This window comes from Gekko japonicus, unplaced genomic scaffold (genome assembly GCF_001447785.1).
Source record: "Gekko japonicus isolate JY-2015 unplaced genomic scaffold, Gekko_japonicus_V1.1 scaffold3340, whole genome shotgun sequence".
Lineage (NCBI taxonomy): Eukaryota > Metazoa > Chordata > Lepidosauria > Squamata > Gekkonidae > Gekko > Gekko japonicus.
In genome coordinates this window covers 139,396-152,752 of record NW_015173782.1, presented here as the reverse complement: position 1 = coordinate 152,752, position 13,357 = coordinate 139,396, and positions in this window count along the sequence as shown.

Genomic DNA, 13,357 nt, shown 5'->3' with positions numbered 1-13,357 from the left:
GGCTTGTTGCATGTGCCCACCCCCTGGGATCTTTACTGCTGGAGCTCCGCTCCTGTGCGCTCGTGCAGGAAATGACCCCTGGATGCTACAATGCAGCCCACCTTAAGAACAATCAAGTTCTGTTGATTCTTTTTTTTTTAATGGAAGAGATTTTATCTCAAGCTTAACTCTCGTGTTGAAGTCAATTGTATTCAAAAGTGGGACAAAGTTTGACTCCAGTGGCACCTTAAAGACCAACAAAGTTTTATTCTTTTTTTATATACATATAAAATTTATAACAAAGTTTTATTCAAGGTATAAGCTTCCGTGTGCAAGCGCACATCTTCAGATACCGTGAAACAGAATTTCCTCCAGAAGAGAAAGGCTTGGGGGGGGGGGGGTAGTTGCCAGGATAGGCCAATTAGGGTCAAGACAGAGACAGCAACAAAATTGGAAATGACCCCTCCATACATATAGGTAGAGGGTGATCAGTAAATTATCATACAGCATAATGAAGATGTTTAACAGCTGCAAGGACCAAACAGGAATAATCAACTTAGTTTATATGGTAACCATTTGTTTGGGTTCAGTTCTGGGGCAAAAACAGTGAAGGAAATAACTATGTCAGAATTGGAGAGTGATGCACCCTTAACTGTAGAATTCTGAGAGTAATTAATTGAGACCCTGCCACCTGTCGCCTCTCAAGCACGGAGGCGACTCTACACCGTCTTCTTCTTTGACATGGGGCAATCCGATTTTTAGGTGCTTTCTTAAAACTTAATATTTGCTTCTCTTCAGACATTTTAAACCTATTGAATATTCCCCGAGAATCTCAGAGTGGTCCTGCCATCCTAATAGGGTTGCTAGTGCACTCCCCCCCCGGCCACCAGCGGGGGATGGGAGGGTAGGGCTGCCAGGTCCAGGTTGGGGAAATCCTGGGGATTTGGTGGTGGAGCCTGGGGAGGGGAGGGTTCTCAGTGGGGTACGATGCCATACAGTCCACCTTCCAAAGCAGCCATTTTCTCCAGGGGGGGGGACTGGTCTCTGGAGATGAGCTTTAATTCCAGGGGAACCGGTCAGCCTCTTGAACAAAGTTACTCTCAAGGACACTCACTGAAGGTGATTTGCTTATTGAAGAATAAAGATGTTCCAGCTAAGAACGTCCTTGAGTCAGAACTGATATTCTGGCGCAAAACCCCTCAATTATACCTGATTCAAACGTACAGACCCAGGCCATCTGGCCGGCATCCCTGGGGAAGGAGGGTAGCACCAGGAAGTTACATGAGACGTATTGCCCTACAATAAAGCCATTCTCAGTCTCACACATTCACACTCCCATCTCCCAGAGAGCCAGTTTGGTGTCGTGGTTAAGTGTGCGGACTCTAATCTGGGAGAACCGGGTTTGATTCCCCACCCCTCCACTTGCACCTGCTGATGTGACCTTGGGTCAGTCACAAGCTCTGGCACAGCTGTCCTTGAAAAAGAGCAGTTTGTGTCAGAGTTCTCTCAGCCCCACCCACCTCCTCACAGGGTGTCTGTTGTGGGGAGGGGAAGGGAAAGGAGTTTGTAAGCCGCTCTGAGATTCCGAGTGAAGGGCGGGGTATAAATCCAATCACTTCTTCTTCTTCTTCTTCTTCTTCTTCTTCTTCTTCTTCTTCTTCTTCTTCTTCTTCTTCTTCTTCTTCTTCTTCTTCTTCTTCTTCTTCTTCTTCTCCCCTGTAATTTCCCCAAATACATGGCAAATGACAGATCCCTGGGTCCCACCTGGAGGCTAGCATCCCTACATCCTAAACAGATTCAAACTCTTCTAAGTCCATTGACTCTGGTGGACTTATAGAGGATGGTCCTGGAAATCTGTGATGTGGTACTTTAAGCTGCAGGCAAAACCCGTAGCCTAGAAAGTAGGCACGCTGGAAGAAAGCTTCTAAAAATTAGATAATCTTGTTTTGGGTTTCCACTCAGTCATAAATCATTGTGTTTGATATCATAATTATTTCTACACTAGCCAATCGTTATATCTCAAATATTATGATATCAAAAAATAAGGCAATTAGGTGGCAGCTGCTGGGTTTGGGGACCATCTGCTAGCTTTGGAAATTATGTGCTGGGCGGGACTTGAAATTGCAGAGACATCAGGGAGATCTCTAATACTGAATGTTCTGCTGGGCTGATGCCCCACCTGTGCCGAGCAGAATGACGACCTTTGAAGTTAATGGACTTGGTCGGTTCCTATTGTTATAGATTCAAAAAGAGTTCGAAACAAGGACCAGATATATATCAGTGCCCTTCTGTGGACTGTTTCAAAAAGTCTGCTTTATTAGTCTATGGAGTGTTAAGATAAATGGCAACCAATAGTGAAGGCCCTTTTGTGACTCACAATGGGCTTCAACACATACCTGAGTTCGGGAGCCATAATCCCGATTTTATAGAGTTACCAGCCTCCAGGAGGGGCCTGGAGCTCTCCCGGAATGGCAACTGGTCACCAGATGACAGAAATCAGTTCTCCCTGGAGAAAATGGCTGCTTTGCAAGGTGGACTGTTAAGTCGGTTACTTAACAAAGAGTCAGAGAGTGATTTCAGCAAAAGATCAGCTTTATTCAGCAACTCGTAACTCAACTCCAAACAGATCAACATGAATAGCCAGAACAGCTTTTACATTGAAGCTGTTCTACTTTTAAACTCTCCCGGCTAATGTAGCCACGCCCTATTATACAATATCAACCTATGAGGCTGCAGAGATAATCACAATAGTTCCCGCTCTTGGAACTGGCTGTTGGTGATTGGTCGGTTCTTCCTGGGCTACCCATTACAAGTGAGGGATTAGGATCCTAGCCCAGGATGAAAGCTTCACATGGTGTTTCAATGACAGAGTTCACATACATTCTTTGGTCAGATTGAATACACCACATGGATTCTATAGCACGATACCCTGCTGAGCGCCTGCCGAAGCCTCGCCCTCCCCAGGCTCTGCCCCCCCCCCCAAAATTCCAGGAATTTTCCAACCCAGAGTGGGCAACCCAATGTATACATTTCAGGAAGGGAAGCACTCTGCCATTCTTTATATCAGATAAATGACAAAGAGGTTCACTGGGTTAGTTAGTTACAGCCAAAAGGACAAATTGCCTTGGGGCGCCTTAAAAACATCAATGGCGGGGAAACCGGACTGTGGTTCACAGAAGGGGATGCCCACAGTATTGTCTTCAAGCTTATTTAATGGCCAAAGTATTTGAGCTTCAGTTTCATTATCTGGCATTCCAGGGAACAGTCAGGGTTAGTTAGTTACAGCCAAAAGGACAAATTGCCTTGGGGCGCCTTAAAAACATCAATGGCGGGGAAACCGGACTGTGGTTCACAGAAGGGGATGCCCACAGTATTGTCTTCAAGGTGTCACGCACTCAGTGGGCTACATCCTACCACGCTGGCAAGGATGGAGCCTCCTTCCAGACCAAAAGCATCTTCCACTGAAGGAAGTTCCTTTGCTGGAAGAAGGATGCACACAAGGATGCTGTGCAGATGTGACCCCAGGGGCTGCAGTGGTTCACATCTGGACCTGGAGGGCCCAGGCTAGCCTGACCTCGTCTCTCTCTCGTACGGTTTCCAACGGTGAACTGACCTCCATTGTTTGGCAATCAGTTGTAAGAGGGTTTACCTCTTGCAGGGCAGGAGCACCCAGCACCCAGTCTGTTTCTGAGTGGGGGCTGCCGGCTCCTGCCTTGCTCAGCGCCTACTCTTTCCAAGTGGAGGCGCCAGCTCCTGCCTTCCAAGAGGCGAGTTCACATCTTGAGGGGCAGGAGCGCTTGGCCCTCGCTTCCCCCCCCTTAAATGGTAGGGGGAAAGTGGGGATGTGATGATGTCATGCAGAGTGATGTCATCGTGCTGGGGGTGGCTACACCCCCTCCTAAAGCACCCCCTAATCCCCCCACTGGGGAGAAGATCAGACCTGCCAACCCTAAATGCGGCCCTAAATGAAACCGTCTTCCGCTGTCTCTTAAAGATCGACAAGTAGGGAGCCAGGTGCACCTCCCTGGAGAGGTTGTTCCATAATCACAGGGCTGCTGCCGAAAAGGCCCTGTCTTGTATACCCACCAGATAAGCGTCTTTGATTAATGGGACAGTCCGGAGGGCCTCTCACTATGAGCTTAATTCTCAGGCAGTGCTTTAGTTTGTAGCCCAGTAACATGGTGGTGTTATTCATAAAACTTCCCTTCATAATAGAGTTGCCAAATCCTTTTCTTCTCACGGCGGGGGGCTCCCGGATGGCGTCCCTAGCGTGTGCGCCGCTGCATGTCAGCCGGATGTGACGTGCTGACGCTGGGCACGCTGGGGGCGGGGCCACAGCCATTTGAGGGGAGTTTTCCCCTCAAATGGCTGTGGCCCCGCTCCCAGCGTGCCCGGCGTCAGCACGTCACATCCGGCTGACATGCACGCCGGGGTGGGTTTTCCCCCGGGGCCCGATTCCGCAGCGGCGGAAATCAGGCCTCCAAAGCTGGGGAAAATCCGCCCCCCAGGGGGAATTGGCAGCCCTACTTCATAATGAGAGCACACCATGTAGAAAAAGGTCACAGAGGGGGCAGAGCTGAAAGCTTTAGGCCTTTTCTACCCACAAGCAGGGCCTGGTGTTATCACATAGGCCTCAGATGGTTTCCTCTGCCTTCTCTGTTGGGACCTACTGAAGAATAAGCCACTCTGCATGGCTGATAGGCCATTTCCATCTCCCAGAGGTCCGAACTGCCTCTCTCTGGCCAGCCTGATTTTCAGTCTGGTAATGGAAAACTATTGGGATTGCAATACTTGAGTCTGGTAGAGTTGCTAGCACTTCCTCAGCAAATGGCAGGGAATTTTGAGGGCAGTGCCTGGAGACGGTGAAGATTAGGGAGAATGTGACCTCAGTTCTGGGAATTTCCCCTAATCTCTATGGTAAAGATGAAATTCTTATCTTCCATAAATCCCAGGTCTGACTCGAAGTTTGGTACGTTAGGAACGGTGAGTTCTCCTGGGTTTTAACTTTGGGTGTTTATAGCCTGGATTTGAACATCATGAACTCATAGAAATCCCAGACCTTAACACTGAGAAGAGCCAATAATTCTTCTTAAGGCAATACTAAAACTTTTAAAAAAAACTTTTTTAAAAACACTGGGGGGAAAAAGAACAAGGGGGGGAAAGGGGGAACTTGAGGGCATCCAAGGAACCTATTGGGCCATAGATTCCGGAAAGACAAAAGGAAATACTTCTTTACACAATGGGTAATTAAAATCTGGAAATTACTTCCAAAGGATGCCATGATGGCCACAGGCATAGACGGCTTTAAAAGAGAGATTAGACATATTCGTAGGATGGCCACAGGCATAGACGGTTTTAAAAGAGAGATTAGACATATTCGTAAATAATAGGTCTAATGGTGGCTACTAGCCATGGAACCTATAGAGGCAGGAAACCTCTGAATCTCAGTGCCAGGAGGCCTCAGCCTCTATGCCCTATTGTTGGACCTCCAGAGGAACTGGTTGGCCACTGTGTGAGACAGGAGGCTGGACTAGATGGACCTTCACCGGTCTGAGCCAGCAGGGCTCTCCTGGCGTCCTTGGCCTCTCTGCCTTGTTGTTGGCCCTCCAGAGGAACTGGTTGGCCACTGTGTGAGACAGGATGCTAGACTAGATGGACCTTCATTGGTCTGATCCAGCAGGGCTCTTAATAGTTCATGAAGGACAAACAGATGAAGTAATCATTAAAGGAATAATTCATGAAGAACTAACAGGTGAAGTCATTAGTATGGTTGGTCGGAGACCCAGAAGAGGAACCGTAATTGCTCAACATTAAGACAACCCTGAATATAAGATGACCCCCGCCCCCTAAAAATGCTATAGAGAAAAATATTTTCATTATTGGACCAAAGTGTATCTTGTATATGAATTTAAGAAAACCCCCTCTTTTTTATGACATACCTTAAAAAAAAACTTTTAGAAAATATAGTAAATATGTTGTTTAAATTGCTCATAATAGCAAGCATCCTGGCCCCCGACAGTCACACCCAGGCAATTATGTGGTAACATCTGGCAGGCCGACACAGCATGATGGTTGGTAGTCTCCAAGAATCGGGACCTTCAAAGTGTCATATTTTAATAACCGCAGCTTTTTGGCCACAAATGGGAAAATGAGAATTAGCTCTGCCAATTGCAATTAACATTAGCAAAAAATTCAACTAACTGTGAAGTGCAATTTACTCTAAATTTATACTCGGGGTATATAAGATCAACATCAAGATCCATTATCTGCTTGGTGAAAATGTCTGGAATGCCTTTTTTTGAAATCTTTACAGCCCATCACCTTACATTATTGTAATTTTTTTCCCCAAGACGTTTGTTACATCTAGGCATAATGCTATAAAACAGCTCTCGGATTCTATTATTTTTATTTTTATTGCTGAAAAGCACATTATTTGGCAGCTATGCGGAATATCGAGCAATTTTATTTTGATAAAACAGATGTTCCGAATACTACAGGAGCAGTATTTTCTTTTATTTATCTTGTGCTTAGTGTATGTGACTTAGCGGAGTCAAGACAGGTTGTAATTCCACGGTGTAGGTGAAATAAAATGTCTGCGCAGTAGCTCCATCATTCACAGCTCCTCAAATAATGCATTCCTGTTCTTCCTTTGTGCCTGTGATTTGTGTCTGCTTTGCAGTTTCAAAGTAACATGTTTTGGATGATCAAGTATGAAATCAGCAGTCCCAGAAATAGAGCTCAGACAACGCCAAGTTCCAAGCCTTGACGTATACTGAATTGGGTGATAGAAAGTGCTGTTAAATCACAGCCAACTTATGGCAACCCCATATGGTTTTCAAGGCAAGAGACATTCAGGATTGGTTTGCTATTGCCCACCTCTGCATTAGGGTGGCCCTACCCCCAGCCACCAATCTGGTGGAAGGAACTTACCAGGAGAAAGGTGAATCTGGCCACCCTTGGCCTCATTGCTGGTATCACTCAGGAAGCAACCTCATCACGCCAGCAATAGCTAGGTGATACTCTGGTATTTGGGCAAAAACTCTATGGTAGAGACCAGTTTTGCCATAGAGTTTTTTGCCCAAATCCCAGAGTGTTGCCTGGACATTGCTGGTGAGATGACTTCACTTCCTGTGCAGTGCTGGGGACGAGTCCCAGGTCTTTCTCTTTCTCATCATAAATCTGTCAGTATGTAAGCTTCAGCATTAGATGATCCTGATCTAAATGACAGTTGTCAGGTGATTATCAGGCGATACAGTACCAGACTGAACTAGTTTGTACATGTCTGGGCAAAGACAGAGTCACAATGACTCAGCACAATGCTGATTGGCTGTCATATGTATAAATGTAGAGAGTGCCTATGCACAGTGTTCTCTCCTGTATTTATGAATTCTGGCGAAGCACTCTGTCCGAGAGCTGTATATATTTGTAAATAAACTTCCTGTAAATAGTTACCACTGGACTGTGTTATGTGGTTTGCTATTGGGAGTTGCTGGTGAGTGGAACTCTGCTGGAGTGAACTTAAGTTATAAGTTGCCAGTTCACAGTGCTGGGAACATGCTGCGTGACAAAATCTCCCCATCCCCAACATCCTCGCACCCAACCGAGCATGCGCATTCGTAGTGTACACAAAAAAAGAAAACCAGTTCGCCGCGCTGCGCGCTTCTTCGTTGCACGCAGGCATGTGTTGTGATCGACGCCTCTCCGAAACCACGGAAGCTCCATTAAACCTCCACAGAACCTCCACAGGAGGTTTGATCGCTTTACTGCGTGTTAGTTTGCCCCGGGGCAAATAGCCACGCTTCCCCCCCGCAGTTTCCTTCCCATGTGACCGGGGCCTAGATTTATTTATTTATTTGATTTGTTTTTTAAACCACCCTCCCCTGTAGAACAGGGCTCAGGGCAGTGTACATCAGTAAATGATTCACATAATAGTTAAACAGTTAAAATAATAATTTTAAAAAATCACAATTGCATTAGTAAGATACAGTACTTAGCATAATAGCCCAAAGATGGCATTCAAATTACCAGAACTGCCATTGCATTGGGGTGGGGGGGAGGCAGGAAAAACAGGAGTGCCAGACAGATGGAAAACCGTTGCATGGGTGTTATTTGGCAGAGAGTTCCACCAGGTTGGGGCCAGGGTGGAAAATGCCCTGGCCCAGTTCAAGGACAGCTGGAAGAAGAAGAAGAAGAGATTGGATTTATACTCCACCCTTCACTCTCAGAGTGGCTTACAAACTTCTTTCCCTTCCCCTCCCCACAACAGACACCCTGTGAGGTAGGTGGAGCTGAGAGAGCTCTTTCAAGAACTGCCCTTTCAAGGACAGCTCTTATCAGAACTATGGCTTGCCCAAGATCATCCAGCAGGTGCAAGTGGAGGAGTGGGGAATCAAACCCGGTTCTACCAGATTAGAGTCCACACACTTAACCACTACACCAAACTGGCTAACAGTAGGTTCTTATTTACCAAGTGCAGTCCCAAAGATACACAGAGTGACAAGACTTTGTCCACAAAAAAGCTTGCAAAAGCCTCACAGCCAATGGACAGATTCCTAACATTTCAAGTTCTCTCAGTGAGAGAAGTTAAAAGAAAAAGAGGGCTTGTGCCTTGAAGACACGATTGTTTTTCTATTCGCTGGTGTTACAGCTGAGATACCTCATGAGAAGAAAGCTCCAAGACACAGCAAAGAAACTGAGAGAACACGGGATCAAATATAGTTGGCTTACATTAGGCCATCTATTGGTCAATCTCAATGGCAAGACATTTACAGCATATGATGAGCATTCTGGAAAGAAACTACTGGAAGCGGTGATTAAACAACCAGATGGAGACATGTGAAAGGACAGTCTGTGTATGTTATCAGTATAATAGATTTTGTTGAGAGCAATTGAATGAGAATAAGAAGGGAATTTAGAAGTATATCCAAAGCGGCAATTATTTATTAATAGTAAACAAAACAGCATTTAACATAAAAGTATAGCAGTCAATCATTAGAGGGCATGGCAAGGAGGTGGAGTGTGTGCCTCCCCTAAGACTCCAGAGGCAGGCAACCCCGTCCAACTTTCTTTTCAGGTATAGAAGACAGTTGTTAGAAGATTGAATGGGTAATAATTAATGAATAATCAAAAGAAGATGTGATTTTGAGGGAGTTGTATGGTGTGTTTTTTTAAGCGGGTAGGATATGGGAATAAGGGGGGGGAAAGGCTATGAAATAGAGAATAAATATATATTGTATGAAATAGTTCTAATAAATATGTACTCAATAAACTTTAAATTAAAAAATGAAGGGAGGAAATTAAATATTCATTGTTTGTTCTATGAATCTGCTTTAACTGGTCTGGATTACAATTGTTAGGGAGATATTTGAAGTGTTTTAGGCTATTCTTCAGCAGCGGTACTGAGAGAAAAGGCATTTCACCTGTTCCCAAACCACATAAATAAACCTCAGCAGTGATAAAACAAACAAACAAAAAATAAAGTGAGAGTGCCTTGGCTCTTTCTTACAAATAGATGCACACACATACATGCAGGCTCTATGTACATTTACTGTGATTGTGAACTAGGGTTGCCTTCTCTGGTTTGGAAAATTCCTGGAGATTTGGGTAGAGCCTTGAGAAGGTAGGATAATGCCACAGAGTCCACCTCCAAAGCAGCCATTTTCACCAGAGGAATGGATCTCTGTTGTCTAGACATGAGTTTTATTTCTGGGAGATCCCCAGGACACACCTGGAAGTTGGTAATCCTACTGTGAACATTCCCCAGTACTCCAAAACAAGACTCCTAAAATCTGTCCTCTTTCCTTAGGAGTGTAAACCAGCTCATCTCTTCTGAGCTCTGCTCCTACGTGTATAGCTACTCCAGTATTAGAAAACTATGTAAGGACCTAGGGGGGAAATGATTTAAGCATCTCTCACTCAAGCTGTCAAGTCACAGCTGACTTATGGGTATGGTTGCCAGCCTCCAAGTGGGGCCTGGAGATAGGGTTCCCATTCTCCAGGTGGTGGCTGAAGATCTCACACTATTACCACTGATCTCCAGGCGATAGAGGTCAGTCCACCTGGAGAAAATGGCTGCTTTGGAAGGTAGACTCTACGGCATGATACCCCATTGAAGTCTCTCCCATCCCCAAACCCCACCCTACTCAGGCTCGACACCCCAAATCTCCAGGTATTTCTTAACATGGAGCTGGCAACACTTTCCAGAGATCTGGAGTTTCAATCAAACTCCAGACCACAGAGATCAGTTTCCCTGGGAAAAAATGGGTGCTTTGGAGGGCAGACTCTATTACATTATACCCTGTTGAGGTCCCTCTGATCCTCACACCCCACCCTCTCCAGGCTTCGCCTTCAAAATCTCCAGGTATTTCCCAACCGGGAGCTGGCAACCCTGTTTATAGGGACCTCATTGTGTTGGGATTTTTTTTGGGGGGGTTGGGCCCCTGAAGGGGATTTTTTATTGCATTTTTCTATAAATTACAATGAAAAAAGGGAGGGGGAAATTACAACTAAGGGAGAAGGGAAAGAAAACCACTAAAATCCCAAGTATTGGAGATCATTACAACAGCTTGTATCAGTGTTAGTCTAAAATGCTATCGTTACATTGAACATGGTCATTTAAGCTATATTATTTGTCTTTATGACCAGTAATTTTCACTGTTTAAAGAAAGACACAAGAGCATCACCAATTAATAAAAGCTTATAAGGCACAATTCAGAGTTCTTCAGCCTTCATTTTGTTTTATCTTTTCTAATCCTCAATTGATAATCGTGTTTGGGGGCCGCTGCCCCCTTCTCAGAAGCAGAGTCCTCATCGGAAATAGAAGTAGAAGAGACAGTTCCATCGCTAGGTTTACTGTCTTCATTGGGTTTTTAAGACAAGAGAAATTCAGAGATGGTTTGCACCTGCTTGCCTCTGTGTGGCAACCCTGGATTTTCTTGGTGGTCTCCCACCCAAATATTAGCCAGGGCCGATCCTGCTTAGCTTCCGATATATAATGAGATCGAGCTAGGCTGGGCTATCCAGGTCAGGGCTACATATACTTAGTTTACACACAATAAAGCAGGAAAGAATTCAAGCTCACATTTTGGCTTCTTACTGCTTTGTATTTGTAATGAACTGGGGGAAGTAAACAGCTTCTTTACGTTAACCAAGAGGGAGGCTTATTTGACTAAGGGAGTGGACATCAATATGGAACGCAGCACTCCAGGGTCCCTAAGTAGGAACGCTTCAAGCTCAAAAGCCCAACGATAAATCTTGCACCATTATCACAGTGGAGAGCCAACAATATATGTCTTTTGGAAATCTGTATTTGAAATTGCAGGGCAGAAATCAGCTTTTTTTTTTTTTTTAAGACAGTTAAGTGGTCTCAGAAAGAGGGGAAAAACATTAATGCAAAATTGAAATGCAGGAAGGATATAATCACAATTTTGATGGGATTAAATATCTATCCGGCAAGAATGGAGTTATCTATTTAAAAGATACACAGCGACTGTATTAAATTAGTGAAGTTTGATTTCGCCCTTGGTGTATTTTAAAAGTACAAAACAGGGGAGGTTTTGATCAAGCAGGAATCAATGATTAGAAACTTTTTAAAAAATTACTCTCATGCTTCTGCATGGAAAACAGTGGATTATTCTGACCATGAATTAGATAGGTTCTTGATTCCTATTGTTCCATGCCTATGGCAATAGCACTTTCAGGAACACATCATGCCCCACATAGACTTCCAGATGGGTGTTTTCTTGCTTTTTTCTAGAAGAACTCTCTCTCACACAGTTTGCAATAAGCATAAATCCCGGGCCTTTCCATGTCTTGCAGAAAGGACAGTGACTCGCTCTACACAGGCTTACCCTTGAAGCTGATCTGGAAATTACAGCTCGTACAAAATGCTGCAGCGCGTCTGCTGACGTCAACGCCTGTGCAGGCTCACTTACGGAATGTGCTCTGTCAGCTGCATTGGCTGCCAGTTGAGTACCAGATTCGTTTCAAGGTGTTGGTAATCACCTTCAAAGCCTTATATGGCCTGGGAGTGGGACCAATTTACCTAAGGAACCGCCTCTTCTCATATGTGCCCGCCCCCTGGGCTCTTTACTGCTGGAGCTCCACTCCTGTGTGCTCCTGCAGGAAATGACCCCTGCTTACCTGCAAAAGCAGACATCATGTGCAAAGCTCCCTCTAAGCTATGGAGTCTTATGAGCAAAAATTCTACTCTATGAGTTTCTGGCATTAATGTTGTCAGCGAGTGACTTGGCTACTGTATAAATCAGTTTGCTCTGGAGCCATCCTTCCTGAGCCAAGATAAAAATGTGTGAGCTGGAGGCTAAGAAACTGTGAGCTAGCTCACACTAACTCAGCATAGAGGAAACACTGGTCATTGTTGAATAGCATATGTGTAGGCTTGCCATTTACCCATGATGGGTAAGTCCCCACCCTTGGCCCCAATCTCTCACCATCAAGAACCTGAGGAGCAGGAAAGGCGGGGGTGCCCATAGAGATGCTCTAGGAATCTCCCCATGTCTCTATGGTCTTTACCATACAGATTAAGGGAAATTCCTAGAGTATCACCTGGAAGTGGGATTGCATCCTTCTCATCCTCCATCTTCCCCAGACACTACCTTCCAAATTTCCCAGTATTGCCTAGCAATTGTACATATGTAGATATGAGGGACTTCTGGCTTCAAGCAAGAAAATGCATCATATGAAGTAGAGAGAAGGAGGGATTTTCTGATTGCTGTTCCAGATATTTGAAACTCTGGATTGGCCAGTCTGATATATTGCCCAGCCTTTGACTGTGCACCTGAGCTGTGTGCATAGACCCTTTGGAGCATATCTTCTTCATGTCCCTCCAGCCTTGATTCAAGGAGTCATTTTATTTATTTAGGCAATTTATATGCCACTTCTCCAGAGACTAGCTCGAGGTGGCTTACAGGTAAGATAATAAAGCAGAACCCTGACAACACAAGTATTAAAAACAAAGCCATTAAAGCAGTGGTTTAAAAAAAACCCAACTCAATACGTTTACAAGAAGCCAGGGAATAACATGGCAATAATAGACATATCGGGCACCCTACAATGATGCAGGCAAACACATCCTCAGGCCTGAAGCAGACTATGAAATGTTTAAAAGATTTAAACAGAAACCCTGTCTCCAAGCTGTTCAGGGTCTGATAAGTAGTTCGCCTGGACCAAATGGCTGCTTTGGAAGGTGGACTTCATGGCTTTATACCTTCTGAGGTCTCTCCCCTCCCCTCCCCAAGCCCCGCCCTCTCTAAACTCCACCCCCAAAATCTCCAGCTATTTCCCAACCCATAATTGGCATCTCTACCACCTATGCTATTCCCTACCACCACCACTACCAGGTTTTGCTGAAGTATTACCA